This window comes from Ambystoma mexicanum, chromosome 9, assembly GCF_040938575.1.
Source record: "Ambystoma mexicanum isolate Mex_15411 chromosome 9, UKY_AmexF1_1, whole genome shotgun sequence".
Classification (NCBI taxonomy): Eukaryota; Metazoa; Chordata; class Amphibia; order Caudata; family Ambystomatidae; genus Ambystoma; species Ambystoma mexicanum.
This window is the reverse complement of record NC_090931.1, coordinates 1,063,524,710-1,063,551,510: the sequence shown is the minus strand read 5'-3', so window position 1 is coordinate 1,063,551,510 and position 26,801 is coordinate 1,063,524,710. Positions and strand designations below refer to the sequence as shown.

At 48.4% G+C, this 26,801-nt stretch overlaps 1 protein-coding gene across 2 annotated transcripts in view; it reads left to right on the top strand.

The window, feature by feature from the left end:
• Positions 1-26,801, top strand: part of MARCHF7 (membrane associated ring-CH-type finger 7) — a 966,353-nt gene that overhangs the window by 759,620 nt on the left and 179,932 nt on the right. The window lies entirely within an intron of this gene.

Below are 26,801 nucleotides of genomic sequence, written 5' to 3'. Positions count from 1 at the left end.
CTCCAGTGTTCTTTTTTGTCAAGTTATTATCGTTGCTGTTAATTGCTGCTTTCTTTGTTGTGGATTGCGCTACATCACCCTGATGTATCTCTTCAACCATCTTCTGGATATTTTTTTTTATTTTTTTAATCATTTTTCTTCACCCCGGGTAGTTGGTTTTGAACTCTTCTCCATGATTCCTTTTGTCTTCTGCGCTGGCAATTTCTCTTTATTTGTGCAGGGCCGTTGACCCTCGTTACTTGTGGAGATCTTTTTTTTTTTTGGATCGACACGTTTATCCTTTTTACCATCTGTGGTCTGAGTTTTTTCCAGGCGGCCATTTTCCTTAGCTTCAAAGATCTCAGACTGTGAAGTAATGTCCGGCACCTTTTGTGGGCCTACTTTGGTCTTTTCCACTTCTAGATTTTGGCTGGCCCCCACGTTATATGGTTCCTGCCACCCAGTTCTGGGAGCACCCTGGTCCGTTGTTAGCGCATCCAGTGTTATCCCCATTGCCGGGTTTGCAGCATCTGACTGTTGATGGACTTTTTCCTGTAGGCTTATCTGACATCGCATCCATTTAATCTTGTCCATTAGGAGTGACATTGCGGCTGACCTCTCACTCTGTTCCCCACTTGCTAGATCACTCAGCCTCCTCTGCCACGTGACTGATGCTTCCGCTTCATTATCTAGACGTGCTCCCACCTTTGCTGTGAAAGCTTCTAGGTACATTAACTTGGTATGCACCATTCCCAGTAATGTCACATTATCTTTAATGCTCTAATTTATGGATTTGTAGAGTTTCGTAAAGGGTGCTAATGAGATGAACATTGTGGCCATTAGGTTGTTGTGAATCAAAAACTGCCTGCACTACTCATCTTCTACACCTTCCCACCACCCATTCACTCACCTGCCAAGCACTTATCCCACCCCCCTGCACATTGCACGTGCAACCCCCCTTGTAACCTACGTTCATCATCCACACACCCTCACCACAACTTTGAACACTCCATCATGCACCTCACCCAGCAGTCCCCAGTTCAGAAACTCACGCTTGAGACAACGCACTCATCCTCTGACACCCATCAAGTATGCCATTCGCTCACACTTTCCAGCAAACATCACAATCCCCAACCTATATGCACCACACCATTTAGATACCACACTCAGCCCTCTCCTCTTCTTCACTTGACTCTACCACTCCCTGCACTGGGCCTGCCCGTACATACCATCTCCGCTCCAGAACACACTCATCCCCCCTCATAAAACACCAATCCAATTCTCCTGTTTTGCCTTTTCACACCACGACTGTCCCCCCACCCGCTACACCACTCCCACAGCCCCCCTCCCTTCCAAACCCTTCCCCTCCCTTCCAAACCCCTTCACCTGTGCTCTCGTTAATGCCCGCTCTATATGCCCCCATGCCCCGACATCCACGATCTCCTTATCGAGCAAAATCTTGACCTTTTAGCTATCACTGAAACCTGACTTCACAATGCTTCCGGCCCCTCCTATCCCTTGCAGTACCTACCGGCTACTCCATCCTCAGAGCTGATCGCCAAGTCAACCTAGGAGGCGGCGTTGCTATCATACATAAATCAACTCTCCGCCTTAGGGAATCACCCCTCCAACATCCACCAGGCTATGAAACCCTTCTGGCTAAATCCCAACCCTCTCCCCAAACGACCATTAACTTACTTCTCCTCTGCTGCCAACCCTCCCATTCCGGTACCCCAAAATCCGACATCCCCATCACCCCCCTTCTCAAGCCCAAAACCAAATTGATCCTCCTAGGGAACTTCAACTTTGGTTTCAACGACCCCTCTGACCCCAAAGCTTCAACCCTCGCAGCTACCCTGGATGAGATGAACCTCTCCCAGTTAGTCATCCAGCCCACCAACGGAAAAGGAAGAACCCTTGACTGGATACTGTCATGCAACATTCGACTCCCAAGTATCCACTCCTCTACCCATCCCCTGGTCAGATCACTCACTAATCCCTTTCACCTTCACCACGCTCACCAAAAGCACCCCTATTATCAGCGAACTCCCTAGCATCACCGCCAGACACACCCGCAAGCTCACTGTCGAGCTTTTAGCCCCCTCCATCCTAGACTCAATAATCCACCCCCTGACAATTGCCCACCAGAAACCATTCTTGCATCTTACAAATCTGCTTTGCTCAAAACAAACAAACACGCTCCCCTCAAAACCACCTCCTGCAAAAAAAACCCACAATACCCAAAACTGGTTCTCAGATGATTTAGCCTCCCTCCGAAAAAAGAAACGAGCACTTGAACACTGTTCGAGAAAAAAAACCTCTGAAACGAACAAAGCAGCTTTCCAATGCACTGCCAACTCCTACAAATCAGCTATTATGCTTTAGTGTGAAAACATCTTTAATACTAGGATCTCCAATGCTATCTCTAACTCAAGAGAACTCTTTAGAATCCTTAGAGAGCTTGAATCCTCAGCACCCCCTGTAGGGGAGAATTCTCAGAAATGTGTTAATTCCCTTCACCTTAGAGACCCCCAGCAACTTTGCTGGATTTAGAGAACTTCATTTTTTACCTGGAGAGTGTGTGACCCTTTTTCCCACTCTCTCATGCGTTTTGAAATGTGCTTTACTCTTGTGTTTTCTTTGGTAATGGAGTTTTAGACAATTCCGTAGGCATCATCTTTTCATGTGTGTCACACAGCACCCTCGGTGCAGTGGCACAGGGAAACCTTTTTATGCTTTCCCAAGGTTTAAATACCATCAAATGGATTGTGTCCTCTAACTTATTCCACATCTTTGACATGTAATGTCCACAGCTGTGCTACTTCGGAAATTTTTCGCCAGAGGGCGTCCTGCGTCAATGGCGTCGGGTCGATGTCCCTCGAAGGCCTCCCTCGAGGGCGACGTCACCGGATGTTATAAATAGGACGCACCGCGCCCGTAACTTCAGTTCAGTTTTTTCCTCAAACATGTTTGCTTAGAGAACTCGGCGCGCCTCGTGTATTCTTCTTGAATGTCTTCATCTACCCCTCTGACTCTGCGGTCTGGCTTTAGGACTTGCCGGGACTGTAAGTCTAAGATGTCGATTACGGACCTGCACCGTCGCTGACTACTAAGGCCTTGCGGGAGCGTAAGAGGAAGTTACAGGTAGGTCGAGGTTACAGGTAGGTCGAGGTACTAAACCCAGTAAGTCCCAGAAATCTGCGAAAGGGATGTCCACCGATGATTCGAGGGGTGACTCTCCTCGTCGGAAGAAGTCCTGGGGATCTTGATCCCGGAGTGGGTCCCGCCACACGTCCTCGTCGAGGCACTCCTGGAAGCGGCGTCACTGGTTGCCCCGTCCTCCTCGGATGATGGCGCTGCGAGGAAAGTGGCTTGTCCCACTAAGTCCTTAACTCCGGAGGAATGGGAGGCCTTCAGGGAGCAGATGCTGGCGATTTTTCAATCCTAGGGCACAGTTCCTTCCGCGCCTTCGGAAGAAGCCAGCAGGGAACGGTCTCGGGCTGATGCACACGCACCTTCGGACCCGGCTCCTCAGCGTGATGCTCATCGGGAACCGTTGAGGTCCCGTTCGGACAAGGTTCAGGTTGTTCGCCAGAGACGTGCTAGATCCAGGTCTCGGTCTTCGTCCCTGGCGAAACCATAGAAATCTGGTAAGGGCTTGAGGTCAGCGTAGATGGACGTCGAAGCTTTGCCTTCACACCAGCCACCGTTGCCGAACCTGTCGGCGCCCTCGATGCCTTTGGGGCCTTTTGACCGGAAGTTGCCGATGGGGGGGGGGGGGGCCTGGTACTGAAGGCTAAATCCAAGTCTGTGAAGTCTGTTAAGGAATCCAGACCCACTTCTTCCTTCCTCTGGATAATATCTGAGGATGAGGAGAGGTCTGATTTGGAATTTGACTCTGTTGAGCCTGATGTGGCTCTTGTCTTTTCTGGGGACAGTCAGTTGGAAGAGTTAGTCAATCACTCCATGATGCCAGTGGCTTAGACATGTCTCCTGAGGTGGAGTTTGGCAGGCCTGAGCCTGGGGCTCATGCTAAGTCCTCTTATAGGAGACTGATGGCTAGGGTTACTGAGTATCTCGGTTGGTCTAGTCCCCCGGATGCATTTGTTCAGGATGACTTGACTGATACTTTGGATCTAGGTCCATCCACTGACGCAGTGGTGCCTTTTCATTTGACTTTACAAAAAAGGGTGGCGGCTGCTTGGCAGACCCCAGAGTCTCTTCCGGCGGTTAACAAGTCATTAACTAAAAAATACTGCCCTTCCAGTAGCTACCCCAGCTACCTATCCACTCACCCCACTCCTGAGAGTTTGATGGTTCAGGCGGCTATGGCCACCTCGAGGCAGGCAGCGTACCCTACCATCCCTCCTTATAGGGGCGACAAGCGATTCGATGGTTGGGCACGCAAGGTGTTTTCTGCAGGGAGTATGGTGCTGAAGTCACCTAACTCCACTTGTGCATTGACCAGATTTTCACACACTCTGTGGAATTGCGTCTCTCTAGCGGCTGAGCATATTCCCGAGGGGGAAGAAAGGGATGGGTTCCTTGCTCTCGTGCAGGATGGCAAGGATGCCATTTGTGAATCCCTTCAGTCTGGGTTGGACACGGCGGACAGTTTTAGCCTGTCCATGGCTGCGAGCACCGTTATACGCAGGTTTGCGTGGTTGCAGAAGTCTAGTTTTGCTCCAGATGTACAGGTCGGCCTTCTGAACATGCCCTTTGATGGCTCTCATTTGTTTGGCAGCAAGGCTGACGTGAGCCTTGAGAGGTTGCAGACCTCCAAAGCAGCTTCTAAGTCCTTGAGTGCGGCTGTGCGTCAACCTCTGCCTTTTCGTCCTAAGGGACAACAGTGAAGGGGAGGTTCCTTTCCTTACTACTCCTCTTTTGGTAGGACGAGAGGGGAGCCGGCAATCAAAGGAGTCAACGAAGAAGTATCCATGGTGGTCGGGCAAATGGAGGTGCCAACGCCGCTAAAGCAGCAGCCTCTTTGCCTTCAGGCGCTGCAACAGCCGCTCCAAAACAACTGAGGCCATGTTCCATTGTCCGCCGGTTGGGGGCAGACTGTCTCAGCATCTCGAAGAATGGTGAGCTATTACTTCGGATGCGTGGTTTCTGGAGACTATAGCCCATGGCTACTGCCTGCCCTTCCTAAAGCGGCCTCACGACAATCCAGCCGGGTGTCTCTCTTTGAAGCTTCCGGATCCGCTCCTTGTGCAGGAAATCTTAACCCTGCTGGAGAAAGGCGCTATAGAACTAGTGTCTCTAGTGGAGAGGAACAAGGGATGGTTTTCCCCATATTTTTTTATTCCCAAGAAAGACACGGGACTGAGACCCATCCTGGACTTGCTTTGGTTGAACAAGTTCTTCCGGAAAGACAAGTTCAAGATGGTTACTTTTTCTCCGGTCCTTCAGGCCCTTCGACTTCAGAATTGGTTGGTGTCTCTGGACCTACAGGATGCTTACTTTCATGTGCCGATTCATCCAAAGTACCTGAGGTTTGCGGCTGGCAGCTCGCACTTTCAGTTTCGGGTCCTGCCATTCGGATTGACCTCTGCCCCGAGGGTCTTCACCAAGCTAATGGTGGTGGTGGCAGTGTATCTCAGGCGAGGGGGGGATTCACGTCTACCCCTACCTGGACGACTGGCTGATCCGAGTACTTCCTCCCGAGCAAGCTCTGGATCATCTCGGTCTCACCTGCCGCTCCCTCCACAAGCTGGGCTTCTCCCTCAATTTCAAGAAGTCTCATCCGACACCTCAACAGCTCCAGTACATCGGGCTGTGTTGGACACGTCCTTGGGGAAGTGTTCGCCTCTCAAGGTGAGGGCTCCTCACATTGTACAGATGGTGGACAAATTTCTACATGCCCAGAGTCTTCCGGCTTTTGTATTCTTAAGGTTGCTCGGCCTCATGGCATTCTGCGTTTTCCTAGTGCCAGAGGCCAGACTGCGGATGAGATGCTTGCAATGGGTCCTCAAGATGCAGTAGTCCCAATTCTCGGGCAAGATGTCAGATCCCATTCAGGTTCCACCCTCGGTCTCGCAGGATCTTCTGTGGTGGGCCAGCAAAGGGAATCTCATGAAGGGGGAGCTGTTTTGGCAACCTTGGCCGAAGGTGACGGTGGTGACAAACGCTTCCCTCACAGTATGAGGAGCTAATGCCGACGATCTGACCGCCAGTGGTCGTTGGTCTCCATCGGACTCCAAACTCCACATCAACCTGTTGGAGCTGAGAGCCATCAGGCTGGCCCTGAAGGCTTTTCTGCAGTCTGTGCGGGGGAAGAGTGATCATGGTGGACAACACTCTGGCCATGCATTACCTCAACTAAAAAGTGGGGGTAGGGTCACTCCTGTTGTACAGAGAGGCAATGCAGCTCTGGTTCTGGGCAATCCAGCAAGGAATTTCACTCTTGGCAGTTCATCTGGCTGGAGAGGAGAATGCGGCGGCAGACGCTCTGAGCAGGCAGAGCATGATCTCTCACGAGTGGGAGTTGGCTCAGGAAGTCCTTCTCGAGAACTTCGCCCTTTGGGGGACCCCACGAGTAGATCTGTTTGCGACCAGTGCCAACCGGTAGTGCGAGAGATTCTGCTCAAGGGAATTTCCTCCGAGAGGAGCTTTAGGGGACGCATTTGTTGTAAATTCTGTACGCGTTTCCTCCGGTCCCGCTCATCTCTCAGGTACTACGGAAATTGCAGAAGTTCGGATCCCACATGATCCTCATTTCTCCGGATTGTGCCAGGAGAGCATGGTACACGGACCTTCTAGAGATGTCCATCTATCCTCCATGCCATCTTCCCTACTGAGAGGCTCTTCTCTCTCTCTCTCTCGCTCTCTCTCGCGTGCGTGCAGGTGTGTGGGGGGAGGGGGGGTTTGGGTTCTCCTTCCAGAGGTCAAGACTCTCAACCTTCACGCTTGGTTTCTGAAAGGTTGAGATATAGGGATTGGGACCTCCTGGATGACGTGATGGCGGTGTTGCTTTCGGCCAGGCGGCCGGCAACCAAATCACTGTACCATCAAGTTTTGTGACTGGTGCAGAGGACACAATGTCGATCCTTTTCAGTGTTCCATTCCCATGGTTCTGTCTTTCTTGCTTTCTTTGGCCCACAGGGGTCTTCAAGTAGGTACCAGTAAAAGTTACCTGGCGGCGCTGTCTATCTTCAAGCGCTCGTATGAAGAATGTTCTTATTTTAAGATTCCTTTGATTTCCCAATTTCTTAAAGGGCTCACTAATGTGTTCCCAATTTTCCCCGTTTCAGGTGCCGGTTTGGGATTTGAATTTGGTCTTGAAATTCCTGATGGGTGCTCCATTTGAACCTTTGCACTCTTGTCCTTTGAGACTGTTGTCTTTCAAGACTGTTTTCTTGGTTGCAGTTACATCTGCTCGCAGAGTGAGTGAATTGCAGGCACTTTCATCTTAGCCACCTTTTACTGTGTTTCACAAGGATAGGGTTGTACTAAGGGTACGTCCATCCTTTCTACCGAAGGTAGTGTCTGAATTTCATTTAAGCCAAAAAGTGGTACTTCCTGCTTTCTATCCTCCTCATCCTGGTAAGGAAGAGGAGTGACTCCATAGGTTGGACCCTAGGAGAGCTCTGAGCTTTTATATTTCTAGGATGTCCAGGGTCAGAGTGGACGACCAACTCTTTGTTGGGTACGCTGGACACCGATTGGGCCAGGCTGTTACCAAACAGTTCTTGTCCAGGTGGATTATCCTCACCATTACTGAATGTTACAGATTGGTGGGCAAGGACCCTCCTGAGCGTTTGCGGGCTCACTCCACTAGAGGAATGGCTACTTCCACTTCCCTGCAGCGGGGAGTTCTTATTAGGAATATTTCTGATGCAGCTACATGGGCTTCTATCCACGCCTTTGTCACACATTACTCCCTGGATACGCTCCATGGTCAAGATATGGCCTTTGGTAAAGCCGTCCTTTATTCTGCCATCTGATTGGGTATTCTAAATTCTTCTCCCTCCTCCATTTTCTGGTACTGCTTTGGGAGTCTGTCAAAGATGTGGTATACGTTGGAGGACACAATCCATTCGAAGAACAAGTTACTTACCAACTGGTAACATTCTTCCGCCTGGATGCTCCTCCAACGTATTACAAATCGCCCTCCCGGCCTGCCCCTCTGGAAAATTTCCTATGCTATTGCAGCTTGCGCTCCCTCAAGACTATGTGCAGTCAAGCAGGCATTCTGTACGACCAGGTCACACGTTATTGAGGCAAAAACATAAACTGAGGCTACGGGCGCCGTGCGTCCTATTTATAAGATCCGGTGACATCGCCCTCGACGGAGGCCTTCGAGGGACATCGACCCAACGCCATCGACGCAGGATGCCCTCTGCCGAAAATGTTCTGAAGTAGCACAGCTGTGGACATTACATGTCAAAGATGTGGAATACGTTGGAGGAACATCCAGTCGAAAGAACATTACCAGTTGGTAAGTAACTATTGTTTCCCTGAGAAAGTAAAGTGAAATTGACTTTACTCTTTTTAAATTCCTAGACCCAGCACACCCAATCTTACTATAGAGTGGTGGAGGGGTTACCTAGTATCCCCTGTGTCTAGATACTCATGTAGCAGTCGGATGCTACCCTTTCCTCTTAGCATGGCTGGTGGCAGCGGATTTACAATGAACTACCATGATTTTTCCCGGCCGCGTTTAAACAGGTCCCGGTCTTCTTTTTTCGCCATTTCTTTGTGGAAAGGTACTTCTAGAGTTTTGCTCTGCGCGCCAAACCTAGTTTGGTTCCTTGGTTCATTTGCCATTGGCAGGTTTCGGGACTGAAGACCGCCTCTGGGGCCTGAGTGTCTGGGGTGGGAAGGAAGTGAGGGAGGTGCCGAAACTCCCTGTGCTTACTCTCATAGGAGACCCAAATGCACTCTGGTGTGATTGGCTGGCTGACTGTCCGGCAAGGACAGCCACCCTGCTGCGTGAGTGATGGCTAGGCTGGAATGAATGGGAGGGAACTGAATAAAAGGTGAGTCTCTTGGCTTGGAAGGCAGAGTCGACCACTGGAATGAAAGAACTGAAGACGAGCTTGAAGAGGACGCCTGCTGCAACTCCTGGACCATTGGTTTGCCCGGTGAAGCCCTGCTGCAGGTCCGAATCGCTAAGTTCACCTCGACAGAGAAGCCCTGCAAGGACGACTTCTCCCTTTGAGTTGGTGGGACCAATCAACTCGACACTAAGCCACCTGGACACCATTCTCGGAGCTGGTTGTATTTTCATCAGAATGCTGCAGGAAACCGAATAACCGGGAAGAGGGACGCCAGTGTGTGTGCTTTACTAGAGCTACTGGAATTGAAGATTTGCCAAGTGCCATCTTTTTGACCAGTCCCAGTGCAGGAGAGCCCCGACGTCGTCCTTCTTGTCCCCACGACTGAGGCGAAGGAACAGCGGGATCTGCAGGAACTGCCAGGAACAGAAGTCTTCAGCTGCATTTTTTTCTTCATTTGTAAGCTACTGTGTAACGAGACTGAGAGTACTTACCTCTCACTGTGAAAGTGCTTGAAACTTTCGCAACTTGCAGGCCTAATCAGCTTGTGACCCAACATATAATTCTTCTTTTTACAAACTACTTCTGAGAACCTCTACAGAGACTTTACTGTTTACTTACCAGAACCGTTTTATCCTATCCAAGACTTTAAGCCCATTGACTTTGGCCTAGCCTATTGAATTGTATTGACTCTTCAGATGAACTCAAAGTATCTGCACTGTCTAAGAATAATTATAATCCTTTTATGTTCTGAACCTATTCCTTTTTGCTCCTCCTTCAAAGTAGTCTGAATGCCTCAGAAATTTGAAGAGTACAGTACTGAAGTATAACTGCCTCCTTCTAGTGAATGTTTTATAACTGACTGTTGAATAAATTAAAATGTTTTTAACCAGAAAACCTTGAGTGTAAGAGTTTATTTGAACACCTGTGATTGTAGACCTCTATGTAACATCATTACAGCTCACATTCCCTCTTGAGATAAGCCTGGCTACTTAGCTCCGCTACCAAAAACTGTGAAGTACAGACTTATACAAAAGGTTGGTTTTGCTTACACCTGTAGTCCTAGTTGTGTGTAGTGGTCCCAAAGGGTACTGCATATAAACTCTGCCTAACACCCAACCCTCCCACCCCCCTGACAACCTCCTTAAGGACAAAGCTTGGTGTACACTCATACAATCCGCCCTTGCGACCAAAACTCAGACACTAAGGGACAAAGCTATCCACAAAAAACACTCCTTCCACTGCAATCACACTTCCCCGCGGTCAGCACCCCTACCATCGCAACCACACCCACCATATTACACTTCTCCACCATCTCCCCGTCAGAAGTCTGCACTATCATCCGCCACTTGAAAGCTTCCAACTGTGCTGGTGATCCTTGCCCAGCACATATTGTAAAAATGTGTGCCGAACTCCTGTCCCCTATTATAGCCACCTTCATCAACGCAACATTCAAGACCAACTCAATTCCTTCTGAGGAGTTAAAGAATTTTGGGGCAACCCCCTCCTGAAAAAACCTGCTTTAGACCCCTCAATCCCCACTATCGCCCCATCACCACAGTCCCTTACTCCTCAAAATCCTTGACTACACAGCATACTCACAACTTCAACTAGCACTCGAAAATCATAACTTACTAGGCACTTGCCAATCTGGCTTTAGTTCTCGGCACAGTACTGAAACTGCTCTCCTTGACCTCAAGATCCAACTTGACCTCATCAGTGACAACATTGAGCTTGCTATTCTTCTTCTGTGAGACCTCACTGCAGCCTTCGACATGGTCGATCACGAACTCCTTTGTGAACACCCGACCACCACTTTCCACCTCACCCCAGAAGCCACCCTCTGGATCCAGTCCTTTCTTTCAAGTCAAACCACCAGAGTATTTGCAGGCCCTGAGTCAGCTGACCCCATACCTGTGTCCCACGGAGTCCCACAGGTCTCCTGCCTCTCCCCACCCTCTACAACATGTATGCCAAACTTTTCTTCGACAAACTCGACAGCCTCAACATAACCTACACTAATTTTTCTGACAACGCTCAGGTCCTCCTCAAACTATCCGGCAACCACGACACGGGCTCTACGCTCATTAACCATGTCTTTAGCACCATACAAGCATGGATGGCCAATCATAATCTATGCTTGAATGATGGAAAAACAGAACTCCTCATTTTTGGATCCCCACATTGCCTTAAGCTTCTCAGCCCTGCCTTCACCTCCTTCTGTATAGATCGCAACACCCTTCTCGTCTGTGGAGGGCGGCGGCAATGACGAAGGCGCGGGCCTAGTGTTTCAACCACGCCAGCTGACCCATGAGATGTATCCCTGCACATCCTATCGACCCTATACACGTTGGGTGTCTGAAATCCAGAAAAGGATGACGCAGGCCCCAGTCCCTGCGGCCCCTGACCAGCTGCTGGCTAAAAAGAGGAAGCACCATCGCAACACCCTTGTTTCAACCTTCACATCCGTGACATCTGTGTCAGCTGCCCCCCCCATCCCCCCCAAACCCCCTGGTAGACACAGGAACTGACATGGCGACAACGATATCTTCACAGCGGGTGGAACTCTGCAACCAAGGGCAATCCCAGCCCCACACCGCCCCCCACACCCCCCAGATGAGGTCGGATCATTTCATTCCATGGTCGCCAAAGCTTCAGAGCTTTGCCAGCTTATGCCCGAGGAAACCAAGAAGGAAGGATTCCTGTGTTAGAGGCGCGAGGCCAAGAGGAAGACCATCATGGCAGTGTCCCTCCTGGACGACGTGTCAGAGGAGGGCCTGACCCTCTTGAATCCTTGCACGACCCTAGCCAAGTGGGATAGTCTGGAGAAAAAGTACCGGGTGCCGGAGTCCGCACCCACGCGTCTGCGGTCCCAACCATCGCCAGACTGGTTTCGGCAACCGCGAGGAAGAAGTCTTCAAACCCTTCCTTGTCTGCAGTCCCTCCAGACAGTGAGGGGAAGAAGTTGGACGCCATGGGGAGGCAAGGTTATTTACACCGCGGTGCCAACCATCACATCGGCCAATGCACTGGTGATCCTGGCCAGGTACAACAGGGAACTGTGGTACAAGTTGGGCCCGATTCTGGAGTTCTTTCCCGATGACAAAAGGATGGAGGCGACCGCCCTCTTCCAGGAGGGAGAGGTGGCTTCAGACCATGCCATCACAGTGGCGCTGGGCATCGCCGACATAGGCTTCCGGCAGATGGGGTACAGTGTCTGCCTCAGTCGTCAAGGCTGGCTGAAGGCCAGAAATTTGCACCAGGAGGTCCAGGTGAGGATACTGGACAAGCCTTTTGACAGTGATAACCTCTTTGGGAAGGCTTTCGCCGAGTCCTTGCAGGCCATTAAGATGGAGACGGCCCTGGGCACTCTCCAGCAACACTGCTCTTCCTTTCGGCCTCCATAGGAAAGTTGGGCAGGTCAACTGACCTTAACCGCTTAACTCACAGGCTTAAACGCTTGTGACCCTACAAGTGATTTTCTACAAACTTTCTAACTTCGTGCAAGACTTTGATCTAAGAAGTGCAACAGGTCCATAGACTGTGTCCTAATTGACTTTGGCTGTCCTAGCTCCCTGAAGACTCTTCTAGTCCACCCACTGATACTTTTTGTCCCTCATAGGTGGTAGCTTAGTGTGTACTGCTACTGCTGGGAAAGGCTTCTCTATTTCATTTGAAGATGTAGTTGTCCTCACATATACTGAGAAACTGTTAAACCTTTTTTCTTCCCTAACCTTTCATTTCTGCAACGTCAGGATCTGCAAAGTTTACTAGTGTGATATATAAATGCCATTACTGTCCTTGTGATTGAAGTTACCTCGGGGTGTAGGAATTGAGTAAGAAGCATATCCAAAGATTATCCACAAACTTGTTTTAATTCTGAAAAATAGATTTACATTGTTACACAAATTACCTTTTTAAAGAATACTTATTTAAAAATTGATGTTAATTAAATAATTTATATCAGAAACCTTGAGTGTAAGTGTTACTTGGCTACTAATATTTACGGATTTCATGTGTACAGCTCTACAGCTCACACTTACCCCTCTTGAGATAGGCCTGACTGCTCAGTCACACTAACAAATTGTGAAGTACAGACCTATACCAAAAGGTGGGTTACCTAATACCAAGCCGATAAGTGTTGTGTAGTCTCACACAGTGTGACTGCATCAATACCTCGCTACGTGGTGCTGGTCGCAGAAGATCACTCCTCTGAGGGTCATAGCCCCTCAGATTCTTCCATACTTGTTGTCTTTGACCAAGGTGGAACTGCTGCATGCCTCTATCAGGGTGCATCTGGTGGCTATCTCCCGCTACACCAGGTCTCCAGGTAGATCTTCTCTTTGGTCCCACCGTCTCAAGGAGTTCCTCAAAGGACTGTTTCGTTCTTTCCCATCGGTGAAGGCTCTTGCCACGGTGTGGGAACTCAACGTGGTGCTGATGAGGCTCATGGAGCCCCCCTTCAAGCCTATGCATCACGTCCCTCTCAAGTTCCTCTCATGGAAAACCGCTTTCCTTGTGGCCATCACCTCTGCCAGGAGGGTGGGTGAAATCAAGGCCCTATCTTGCAAACAGCCATACCTGACTTTCCACGAATCGAGGTTGGTGCTGCAGATGCACCCCTGTTTTATGCCGAAGGTTCAGTCGAAATTCCACCTCAACGAGCCTTTGGTGTTACCTGTGTTTTTTCCGAAGCCTTAGTCACTGGCTGAAAGGGCATTGCAATTGCTGGACGTAGTTTGTGGTCTAAAGTTCTATGTGGCATGCACAAAGAGTATTCCGTAGACTTCTCAACTGTTCGTGAACTTTGGTCCTGTTACCCATGGTAAGGCCTTGTCCAAGGCTTCTATCTCAAGGTGGCTCTGCGGCTGCACCATGCACTGTCATCGATTGGCAAACCGACCACTGCCCGGTTGTCCGAGAACCCACTCCATCAGGGCGATCGCTGCAACGACATCGTTACCGTCCGGTGTGTCTCTGCAAGGCTGTTACGTGGAGGTCCACGCACACCTTCATGAGATTGTACTACGTCGACTGGGATTCCAGGGAGGAGTCCAGAGTCGACCAAGGAGTGCTGGGCAACCTGTTTGCTTGAGGTGAGTCTGTTCCATAGATAAGAGTTGATTGCTTCTGTTGAGCCGTGCCACCTCCCATGGTTGTGTAATGTTGTACTGCTATGTATTCTTTATTCATGAGCATGTGAAGCCATGCCAGACCCATGCTGGAGAACAGTAACTTGTTCCTACCTCGACGACTGCTAGTCGGAGGTTCTTCTCCGGAACAGGTCCGGTTTTCAGCAGACAGACTCATCTCTACCCTATTCAAACTTTGGTTTTCGATAAACTACCAGAAATCTCAGCTCACCCCTACACACAGCAGCAGAGGGTGTTCCCCACTTGGGACAAGGTGGCTGCGATCCGATCGGCAGTGTCCCTTTTCTGCAGCAGATCGATCACCAAAGCCTGGTGGTATCAACACCTTCTGGGCGTGTTGCCAGCATGTCTCCTGGCAATCCCTTACACCAAGCTCCACATGAGGAGGCTCCAGCTGCATTTAGCTGATTTTTGGGATCCGGAATCTGGCCATCAGGTGACCCCGATGTCCATTCCCCAACACCTAGACCACAACCTCAGATGGTGGCAACTGTCGGAGAATATTTTGGTGGTCAGGCCCTTCCACCCCCCCACCCCCCACACAGAGTACATCATTACCACAAATTCCTCGCTCCACGGCTGGGGAGCACCCTGGGAACGTACTCTGTGCACGGTCTTTGGACCTCGACCTACCTGCAGAATCACATCAACTTACTGGAGCTTATGGATGTACAGTTGGCACTCAAATCTTTTCAACCGACCATCAAGGGCAGGTCGATGTGCATCCAGACAGACAATATGACCTGCATGTTTTATATCAACAAATGGGGGCACCAGTTCCCTGCAACTGTGCGTGTTAGCCCATTTCCAGATGTCCAGGATCATTAGCCAGGGAGTGTGGCTTAGCGGTCCACCTTCCGTGAGAGTCCAATCTGGAGGCGGACAGGCTCAGCCACCTGGCCATCGACAATTACGAATGGCAGCTGAACAGGAAAATTCGCCAGAAAATTCTCAGTCTGCAACCTTGTTAGGCAAAGTTTGTATGCAGTACACTCTTGGACCACTACACACCACTCTGACTACAGGTATAGGAAACCCAACATTTGGTATAAGGTTGTACTACACAGTTTTGGTAGCGTGTTGAGCAGCCAGGCTTATCTCAAGAGGGGTCAATGTGAATGTAGTGGAGTTAGACAGATTTATTTATTTGGATTTGTAGAGCACACTGCAGCCTGCAGGCATCGAGGCGATGTAAGAGGAACTTAAGGAGGCTTGATTAAGGGTTACAGGAATGCCACCTATCAGAAGTAGTCTTAGTGCAGGGTACATGGTTACAGATACAGAAATAGATACGTACCAGGTTACTTAGTTACAAATACAGAGTTAGATGCAGGGAATACGTGATGGTTCATACAAAGAGCCTGGTTTTGATGGCCTTGCAAAAAGCCGCATAAGTCAATTAGCCTGATGTGAGGAGGGAGGGCATTCCAGTAGGTGGCGGCCATATTTGAGCAGCTGGTGCCGCTGGCACTGGATTTGCATATTTTGGGAACAGTTATCATGTTTGAGTAAGGGGTTTGGAGATCCTTTGGACAAGGTAAGGGGGGGTCGGCTGGTCGTGGAGACACGTGTGCGTCAAGACAAGGGTTTTGAAAATGATCCTTTCCTAGACTGGTGGCCAGTGGACCGGTCTCGTGAGCCCTGAGATATGATCCCTATGTGAAAGGCCTGTGGCGGCCCTAAGAGCATTGTTTTGAACTAGTTGAAGTTTGGCATGGTTTTTACTTGAAGTTCCCACAAGAAGGGCATTACAATAGTCCAGTCTGGATCCAATTATTGCCCTGACAGAGATTTACTGTTACAGGTATTCAAATAAACTCTTACACCCAAGGTTTCTTGCCTAAACAATATCAGTTAGAATAAGCCTTCTTCAGAAGGGAGCAATATAACAGTAACACACAAATGCACTTCAATACTGTACACTCATAGTTTCTAAATTCAGTAAAGACCCTTTTGGGATGGCCCACAGACACAACCTACACCCACATGTGACTTCAATAACTAGGGTGTTGGGACATTAATATCTTACTGTTGGCATTTAGAATAATCTTAGAAGTTGGCAAAAGGAAAAGGTTATTAAAACAACAAGAGACCACAAATATTCCTAAGCAGGCAAATACTTTTGGATCCTCCAAGAAGAGTCATACAATTCAATAGACTAAGCCAAAGTCAATGGCCAAAAGTCTTGGATAGGATGAAGTACTTCTGGTAAGTAAATGGAAGAGACTTTGCACAAGTTCTTAGAAGTCTTTGATGAAAAGAAGAATCAAATATAGGGCCACAAGCTGATTAGACTTGTGAGTTGTGGAAGTTCCAAGCACTCTACAGAAAGAGGTAAGTTCTCTCAGACTTTTTACAGTACCTTAGAAATGAAGAAAAAGATGCAGCTGATGACTTCAGTTCCTTTGCAGCTCTGCAGATCTCACTGTTCCTGGGTCTCAGTCGTGGGGACAAGAGGGAGGACACCGGGGGACTCTTGCAATGCACTGGGATGGTCAAAATTCGCAACCGGCAAACTTCACTTTCAGTGGCTGGCTGTCTCAGCTCCTCGCGTCTACTGCAAATAACACTGCGGTTCCTGGCTGTTGAGATGGACTTTCCTTGCTTCTGGAGTCCCGCACTCTGTTGAGGGGGCTCAGGCCTGGTCAGTCTTGCTTCATGGGAGTCCGAAGGATCTTCCAAAAGCTCTAGGCCAGCTTAAACGCAACGCACACAATCTGGTGTTCCTCTCACTGGCTCACTTCGGCAGCCATCCTGGGCAGGAGCCCCCCCCCCCATCTTGTGGCACCATAATCGAAGTGTTTCTGCACGTCCGTGCAGCATATCACTTGCCGGTGCATCCGAGCACCAGCATACGAAGTAAGCAACTGAATGCTTCATTACTTTTATTTTCATCTTCGACCTGCTACAACTTACACGCATTAAGGCATTGCCTAAGGCTAAGGAAATAGCAGCAGCCACTCGAAGATGGCCGCTCTGATCCCAAACGAGAACTTCTGAGCCCCGCTTCCCTCCCAGATCAGCTGATTGGCCGTGAGCCAACACTTACCCCGGTGTTAACCGGAGGGGGAAGCCGGCCGCTAGATCGAAGGACCGCAAATCTAAGGGTCTGCCTGCGTCTTTCTGCCTGCATACACGCCGTCAGCCAGACCCCCTGTCTGAAAAACGTTCGCCAGTCCACATGAGTACGCCGCCCCTTCCATGTTACCCTCATTATTTGGACAGCATCAGCGGCGCAAACACCCCACCTCTATCCACATCATCCGGGGCCTGTGACTCTCCCACACCCACTACTTAGTTTGCTCTTTCCACATCGCTTTCTGGCCAGCCAATTCCCCCAGCACACTCGACTTGACCAAAATGGCCACCACCTATTTGAACTTGTTTGCTCGGTAAGACTACTGATACTAACGATCTAGAGATCCTATCTCGACCTGCACGCCCATTTGTATTATCACCTAGACTATATATATCTTGTGTGTACCAGATCAATCCTAGCTCACGTGTGCACTGTTATCAGAACTCTACTCAGCCTGTACTGCATGTCTTTATCTTGCCAGTGTGTTTGATTGTAATGCACTACCTAACTCATGTGTGCACTGCTGTAAGAATTCCACGTAGTTTGGAATGCATGTCTTTATCTTTGTGCAGTTGTGCCACTGCATATGCACTAACTAGCCCTTGCGTGCTTTGTAGTTTGAACTCTACTCAGTCTATACCGCATGTCTTTATTTTACCACACTGCCATCGTAAATGCAATATCTAGCGTATGTGTGCATTGTAGCAAGAACCTTATTTAGGCTGTACCGCATGTCTCTACCTTGCTATGGTATCACTAATTGTAGTATCCCGCTCTTGTGAAGCCCTATAGCCAATATGTCCACTTAGCCTCCGTATTGCATCTATGTGACCTAGCCTTCATTGTTCTGGATTGTAATAGCCTTACCAAGTGCAAGTGCACGATCCGCTCTGATCCGATTGTTACCCATCTCGGTGCCTCGGCTCACCCAGATAGACTAGCTTTATAGCCTCAGCTCTACCACCTCAGAATCCGGGACTGCATGTAACTCTAGCCAAGAATTACTAACATTTGACAATCGACCATGCTACTGCACCCTTCCCTAAAACAACTGCTCTCTTCACTGAGGACAACGCATTGTGCGCTGGGGGTTTCCACCAATATACTACTCCTAGCACTAGCTAGCATATCTGCACTCAGTATAGCGCGACTTGTAAGTATGACCCCTACATGCAGACCTTCAACTGCCCTCTTAAGCGTTGAGCTGCCCAACATCTACTTAAATGACCCTGCTTTATGGTTCGACCACTTCACCAAAAAACCCACACCCAACCAACCCTGTTCCACTCACTTAAACAAAAGATTAGGAACCAGATTCCCGGGCAGTATAGGCCATCCTTTACACCCTTGCATACCGTCCAACCACTTATCACCTAGTCTGATCCACCAACCTTCTATTTCATGTACTCCTGTTCACTCCCAGACGGTTTCTGCCCCTGTAAGAAATGCCACACAGATCAAGGCTGCGTTGGTCAATGCAAGATCCCTAGCAGCACACGCACTGGACATAGCGGATCTCATCAAGACTCAGGAGCTTGATCTCCTTGCTATCTCAGAAACCTGGCTGCACGCCGCCTCTGGCGCGGCACTGTCCTTGGCTATCCCCCCCTCCCCCCAATTATACCATCTCGAGATGCGACCGCACCTCCAGAGGTGGCGGGATTGCATTCATCTATAAAAATTCTCTTGGACTCAGAACCCTCCCAAGTACAAACTTGGAATCGGCTGAGCTACTCTCTGTCAACTTCCCATATCTGCCAATCAAACAGCCACACTACATCTAATATACAGACCACCTGGTCCTCCCACAACATTTGTGGATGAAATCACGTCCCTAGTACTTGACAAAGCTAAAACAAATTCTCAAGCAATCATCCTTGGAGATCTCAATCTAGGCTACCTAGACCCCAACAACTTCGCGGCCAACGACCTCACCAACACCCTCACTGACTTAGACTTTTCTCACCATATGCATGAACCTACCCACATTAAAGGGAGATCCCTAGACTGGCTAAGCGACGCTAATTGCAACATTAGCCTGCTCTCCAATGTTCCGTGCGCATGGTCAGATCACCACATCATCACCTTCACTATTGAAGCATCCCTCTGGCCTAAGCTGCCTATTGCCCCCGCCATCCCCACCAGAAACAAAAAGAGCATCACTGCCGAAAAACTTCTCCCCCTTATCCTTCCTTCTCTTAACAACGTCACTAACCTCTGTTCAGATCCCACCACCCTGGCTGATACCTACAATCCGACAGTGCTTTCAGCCATAAACTCCATTGCCCCTCTTAAACTAAGGAGTCCTAAACAGCACATGCACCTCAACTCGTGGTTCACACCTCAGCTTAGAGGGTTACGCAAAGAGAAACGTATTGCGGAGGCTCGGTGGAAAAGTCACCTGTCTGATGCCCACAAAGACAGTCTTTTCCTTGCTACTCTTAGCTATAAAGAAGCCATCTTCCAGGCTAAAAAAGATTCCTATAATAACTGCATCCTAACAGCACAATCTAACACTAAGGAACTATTCAAAATCCTCAAGGAACTCATGCAGCACCCCCCGACTCTTGCACTAAAGATAGCACCTGGTGCTCGAACATACAGTCAGGACTTTTGGGCAAAATTGCAACCCTCAAATCCAAAATCAAAAACAAACAAAACTCATTACAGTCTGATCAACTCCTGACTGCTCCCACGCCTAACACCGGCCATACTAACCTACTCTGTAAACCCTTCGTATTCTACCCCCTCACCACTCGGGAGGTTGAAGGGATTATAAAAAATCTCAAACCCTCCAACTGCTCAACACTCATCATGTCAAAAATAGGCTACTGCAGTGCCCTCTACCTGGGGACCAGTCAGTCTAACTTCAACAAACTGCAAACAGTCCAGAATAATGCCATCAGGGCCGCTCTCAACATCCCCAGGCGATCCCACCTCTCCAACACCCTCTCCGACTTACACTGGCTCCCAGTAAAACATAAGTAAGACTGCTTTCCTAATAGCTATCACCTCCATTAGGAGAGTAAGTGAACTACAGGCTCTTTCTATTCTAGACCCCTTCGTAACAGTTCACAAAGATAAGGTGGTTCTACGCACACACCCAAGGTTTGCACCGAAATTCATTTCGAAATTCCATGTCAACCAGTCAATAGAACTACCAACTTTCTTTCAAAACCCTTCCAATTTGGGAGAAAAGAGCCTGCATACACTCGATGTGTGCAGAGCTGTCATGTTTTATATGGAAAGAACTAGGCCACTGAGAAAGACTAATCAGTTCTTTGTCTCGGTGGCAGCAGGAAGAGAAGGAGATGCAGTCTCAAAGTCCACTATATCTAGATGGATTGTTCAATGCATCACTCTCTGTTACACTCTTGCCAAGAGAGAACTACCCTTCAAGCCAAGAGCACACTCTACTCGAGACACTGGGGCATCCATAGCATTCATTGCAAACGTTCCCCCTTGAGTCCATTTGCAAAGCGGCAACCTGGAGTTCTGTACACACCTTTACAAAACACTACTGTCTAGATACTCACTCTAGATCTGATTCCCAGGTAGGACAAGCAGTATTAAGACATCTTTTCCCTACTGTTCCTTCTCACAACCCACCACCAACTGGGTACTGCTCGCTAGTCTATGCACAGCATGTGATTCTAAGCAGATTAACAAACATCAGAAGACAATGCATTACTTACCGTAAAAGCATTTCTGATGGTTGCATCTGCTTAGATTCACATGCACCCACCCTTCCTCCCCGCTCGGATGGAAGGAACATAGACATCTTTCTACATCTCTCTCTCTTTTCTGTACTCACCCACGTATAGAAGGCTCTCTCAGGGCAGAAAAAATACAAACAGAGAGACCTCGACATGTTAGGGATTGTGGGTACACTGCACGTCAATATAGGGATAGTGTTACAGACATGCCTTGTCGACGTACCCTTTTCGACTACGAAAAACAAAATGCTATACTCTGCGGTGACCACTGGATGTCGGACTATGCACAGCATGTGAATCTAAGCAAATACAACCATCAGAAATGCTTTTACGGTAAGTAATGCATTGTCAAATGGAATGCCCTTTCCCAGGGAGAGCTGTTGCTTTCGCTGCCAAAGGAGCAGTTTGTGTGCGAGCCCGGATGTTGTGGGCTGCGACTGTCTGGTTCCATTACATGTTTTTGCGACAGTCTGGTGCTGGGCCGATGATGTGGCTATCCATGAGTAGACACCCACTGCCAGTTTGAATGGTGCAGATCCTTCCCATCAATGGGCTTGGTAAAGCTCCCAGACCAAATCTAGGATAAAAGGGGAGCTCCTCCAGCCATTCGTCAGATCATTGGAGATAAGTCCTCTTTGGAAAGAATCGCAGCCAGTTGACGAGCCGGGCACAACTCCTGCAGCTGAAAAACACCAACTCCAATAAAGAAGACAATCAGTGCTTCGAACCCTAGACCAGTGGGTGTTGAGATGGATGTCTAGGTGGGCTAGTGCTGCCTTTGTCACTCAGGAAGGGGGTGGGACTGCCTGGTCCCATTCCACGTCCATGGAGCCAGAGAATCTAAGTGTGGGGCATGAGTGGGACCAATAGTTGTCCCAGATTGGACAACTACTGGCTGTTTGAATGGTGCAGATCCTTACTATTGGGGCGCTTGGACTCCTGCAGCCTTTTCCTCAGATCCGCATAGGAGCCACAAATCCCTTGTAGACGAACAGCCGGCTGACAATCCAAAGAAGACTTGTGAAGAGGCCTGGATTCCCTTCCTGCGTCTGGCCTGGTGAAGCCCTGTTAAACTACCTGATCTCTGAAGACCCTGGGTGGTGCTTCAGCCCTTGGAACAGTGGGACCAACTAGTCTCAAATGTATTCTCGCGGATCCGGCCATCCAGAGCCTTCGGAATTGTCCGTGGACCACCCGGTTGGCTTACAAGCTCTTGTGGACTACCTCGCCAGAAGCAGTGGTGGAAGTGAGCGGGAACGGCCGGGAGCAGTGTTCCACTACTTTTATTTTATACTGTTAAAAGTTCCACTACTTTTTGTAACAATTTTCCCCATTCCGGCACTGTTCTTTGTGAAGCTAAATCACACTTCTCTACTTTCCAACCCAATAGCATTGACAGCTAAACTGAAATCTGTTTTAACTAAATTGGCTGTCAACCATCATGTTTGCAACCAATGGAAAATGTATTGCATGTTGGTGCTTTCCAGCCTACTCTGTCCCTTGCTGGGGTCACAGTTCCACTACTTTTTTTGGTACCCTTCTACCACTGGCCAGATGCATTGCCATTCCGTGGTTGCCCTAGAACATTGGTAGTTGACCACTTGTGGTACGAATCACCTTCACTCTGAATTTCAGCATCCCAGCATTGATGGATCCTGTCCTGCAGAATCTTCTCCAAATGCAACTGGAAGGACGCCTGCTGTCGCCTGTGTGCTCTGTCCAGCGGTTTGTGATGTGTCCTGAAGATGCATGCACCAGTGAATCTTGCATTTTCTCATTGCCAGGGGTTGCATCTTGCATCTTGCATCTGGACCTGACTGGCAGAATCCTTGCACCCACAGCCCCTGGGCACCTCTCAATGGAAGCAATGGTGGGAAATCCAACCTCCAGTGACCCCATCGCCCCCCAGTCTACCCATCACCTATCTGGGAAAATTGAAGTCAGGGTGGTAAGTAGATGCCTAAAACAGTGGGAATAGAGATAACGTTTTACATAGTGCATCAGCGGTTCCCTAAAATACCACCTCCCATATTGCAGTAGCATCCTCTCCTTCTCCAAACCTAGTGCTGCATCCAACCACCACAGCCCTGTTACAACTTCATCCCTCTTTCCGATTCCCCCACCTGTCTATAACTGGACCATTATCACCACCCCTCCAAACTATTTACAAGGCGTTGAAAATGTCAATGATGTCTTCATCGAAAAGCATCTCTTCCATCATGCAGGCTTCCGATCGGGTGATGTGGTAAGAACATTCAGTAATTGACCCCAATCGATCACAATGCCTTCATCTGATTCCGCCCCTACGCAATATCCCCATATTGGTTATCTGCCATAGTTTGATATCCAGTAGCCATTGTGAGATGAGTGGTTCCTTAGGGTTTTTCCACGATATCGCTATCCTTTCCAATAATAAGAATTTGGTTATTTTTTCCCCTGTGTATCTATTTTTTGCACCCCATCAACCTCCCAATAAACTGGAGCATAGCGCACATTCATAGGACCCATGAAGTAGAATATTAATACTGGTTCACGCTACCCTCCCTCCCAAAATATTTCAATTAAGCATTCTCCCAGCATATGCCAGAAACCCCTACAAACCTTGGCTACATCTAGGACAACAATGAGGTGCACTCCTTGATCGATTGTGTGCATCTTTGCCGGTGTCATGTAAACCCTATTGAGGAAGTTAAATTGGATCAGCTTGAATCTAGCATTTCTGAACATCTTCACCGTGTATTCTCAACTCTTGAACCATTCTCGGTCTGATAATGTATATCCCAGATCTGTCCCATTTCCCTCTTTCTTTGAGACTGTTTCTCCCCCAGCAAATCTATGATGTTCTTTTACCTTCCGCAATTGATAGGAATGCCAGCATCAGTGGGGGTGGGCTATGGTTCTTCTGGAATATCATCCTATAGGTCTGCCATCCTTCTGACTAATCTAACCTAATTTTAAAACTGCCCTTGAGGCCTGCTTTATTTTCCGGCCCATTGTGCAAATGCGAATAAGGTGCTGTCCATGAAGAAATATCCAGCTTATCTTTTTATTTTGAATATAAATTGCAAACACTAGCAGCAACACATTACGGTTTCTTTGCAAAAAAATAATGTTGGGATTTATTGGAATCATTTATAGAAAAAGGTCATTTAAATGTTGTAATGTTAAAAATTGCTGAATAGAGGGAACATGTAATTTGTAGGAAAGCCAACATTGTTGCCATTGCAGCCCTTCTCTGTGAAGTCTAATAGTTGTCCTCTAGTAAAACGGATGGCCCAGAGTGAGTACCAACTACTCACCATAGGGATTACTCTACGCTTATTAGACTCCTAAATGCCATGTGGCCTTTCCTCCATCACTTATTTTAAGTCCTGATCTATTAAATAAACTGTGTAAAAATGACTCAATTCCTGAGGGACAGATTTTGCCCAAATGTGCCCTAGAAATGTTATAAACCACCTTGGCCGCGTGTGCTGTAGTCCTGTCCTCTTCTCTGGGACAACATGCTAGTTTGGAGCAAAATGGACTGTGAATTATGAGTACCCAACTAGCTGATTGTTCACTTCTACATATTGAGCTTTGGTTCGGCACATAGAATGTCACTGAACTTATCTTTGATTATAAGTGTTGGCAAAGTTTGCATGCAGTGCGCTCTGGGACCACTACACACAACTATGACTACAGGTGTAAGCAAAACCAACCTTTGATATAAGTCTGTACCACACAGGTTTTGGTAGTGAGCTGAGCAGCCAGGCTTATCCCAAGAGGAATGTGAGCTTGTAAGGGTGTTACACAGAGGTCTACAATCACAAGTACTCAGATACACTTATACTCAAGGTTTCTTGTTAAAACACTTCTTAATTTATTACACAGTCAGTTAGAAAACATTCACTAGAAGGAGGCAATCAATATCACAAAAATATACTACATTACTTTACACTATTCGGTTCTGTGACATTTAAACTACTTTGAAGTAGGAGCACAAAGGCATAAGATAATAAAACGAATATTACAGTTACTCTTAAACAGTGCAAATAGTTTGAGTTCACCAGAGGAGTTGATTCAATGCAATGGGCTAGTGTCTTGTATAGGTAAAAACGGTTCTGGTAGTTAAACGGAAAAGTCTTTGCCACGGTTCTCAGAAGTAGTTTGTAGAAGAAAGATTCCTATGTCGGGTCACAAGCTGGCTAGGCCTGCAAGTTGCCAAAGTTTCACGCACTTTCGCAGTGAGAGGTAAGTTCTCTCGGTCAGGTTTTCACAGTACCTTATATTGAAGAAAAAGATGCAGCTAAAGACTTGTGTTCTTGGCAGTTCCTGCAGATCTTGCTGTTCCTCAGCCTACGTCGTGGGGACAAGAGGGAGGATGTCGGGGGACTCCTGCACGGGCACTGGTCACAAAGCTGGCAAATCTTTGATTCCGGTAGCTGTCGTCAAGCACACAAACTGGTGTCCTTCTCCCTGGCTATTCGGTTTCCTGCAGCACGCTGAGGAAAATACAACCAGCTCCGAGAATGGTGTCCAGGTGGCTTATGAGTTGATTGGTCCCACCAACTCAAAAGGAGAAGTCGTCCTTGAAGGACTTCTCTGTCGAGATGAACTTGGCGATTCGGACCTGCAGCAGGGCTTCACCAGGCAAACCAAAGGTCCAGGAGTTCAGCAGCCGTCCTCTTCCAGCTCATCTTCGTTTCTTTCGTTCCAGTGGTCGACTCTGCCTTCCAAGCCAAGAGACTTGCCTTTTAAACAGTTTTCTCCCATTCATTCTAGCCTAGCTGCCACTCAACCAGCATGGTGGCTGTCCTTGCTGGACAGCCAGCCAGCCAATCATGCCAGAGTGCATTTGGGTCTCCTAGGAGACTAAGCATAGGGAGTTTCAGGCACCTCCCTCACTTCCTGTCCACCCCAGATACTCAGACGCCAGAGGCTGTCTTCAGTCCTGAAGCCCGCCAAAGGTGTAGGTACAAAGGGACCAAACCTGGTTTGGCGCGCAGAGACAAACTCTAGAAGGACCTTTCCAAAAAGAAATGGCGAAAACAGACCGGGACCTGTTTAAACAAAAGGGGCTCAGAAGCCATCTTGAAAAACATGGCTCCTGCGATTTTCAGCTACCGGTGTTCGTTGTTGGGAAAAGTCATGGTAGTGCGTTGTAAAACCACTGCCACGAGCTATTTTGATAGGAAAGGGTAGCATTTGACTGCTACATGAGTTTCTAGACATGGGGCATACTAGGTAACCCCTTGATTACTCTATTTGAAGATAGTGTGTGCTGGGTCTAGGAATTTAAAAAGACTAGTGAAGTCAATTTAACTTTACATTCTCTGGGAAACAGTAGTTTATCCCAGAGAAGGTATTTAAACCTTGGGACAGCCTGAAAGCCTTCCGTGTGTCACTTCACTGAGGGTGCTGTTTGACACAAATGAAAAGATGCCTATGGAGTGGTCTAAAACTCCATAACCAAAACAAATAAACACAGAAAACAAACAGAATTAAAAAGTTCAAAGTCCAGCAAAAGAGCTAGGGGTCTCTAAGGTAGAGAGGAATTAGCAGATTTTTAGAATTCTCCCTAACAATAAGTACCCGGCGGGGGTGGGCAGCCTCTCAGCCTGTGAGGAGGCTCGGAATGGGGGCATTCCCAGTGGTAATCCCACCGCTCCGAGCTGCTCCATGACTGAAAGCTGCCATCTTCCCCCGCTGGCGAGTGATGAAAGTATGGTCCCTCTCCCCTCCATCTCTTCCCCTCCCTCCATCTCCCTCCCCTGCATCCTCCACCCTCGCTCTCTCCCCCTCTCTACTCCCTCATCCACAGAATTGCCTCTCCGCCCTTCACCCCCAATTCTTTTCAGTCCATTTTGGGAGCGGATGTCCCCAGCGCGTCTGC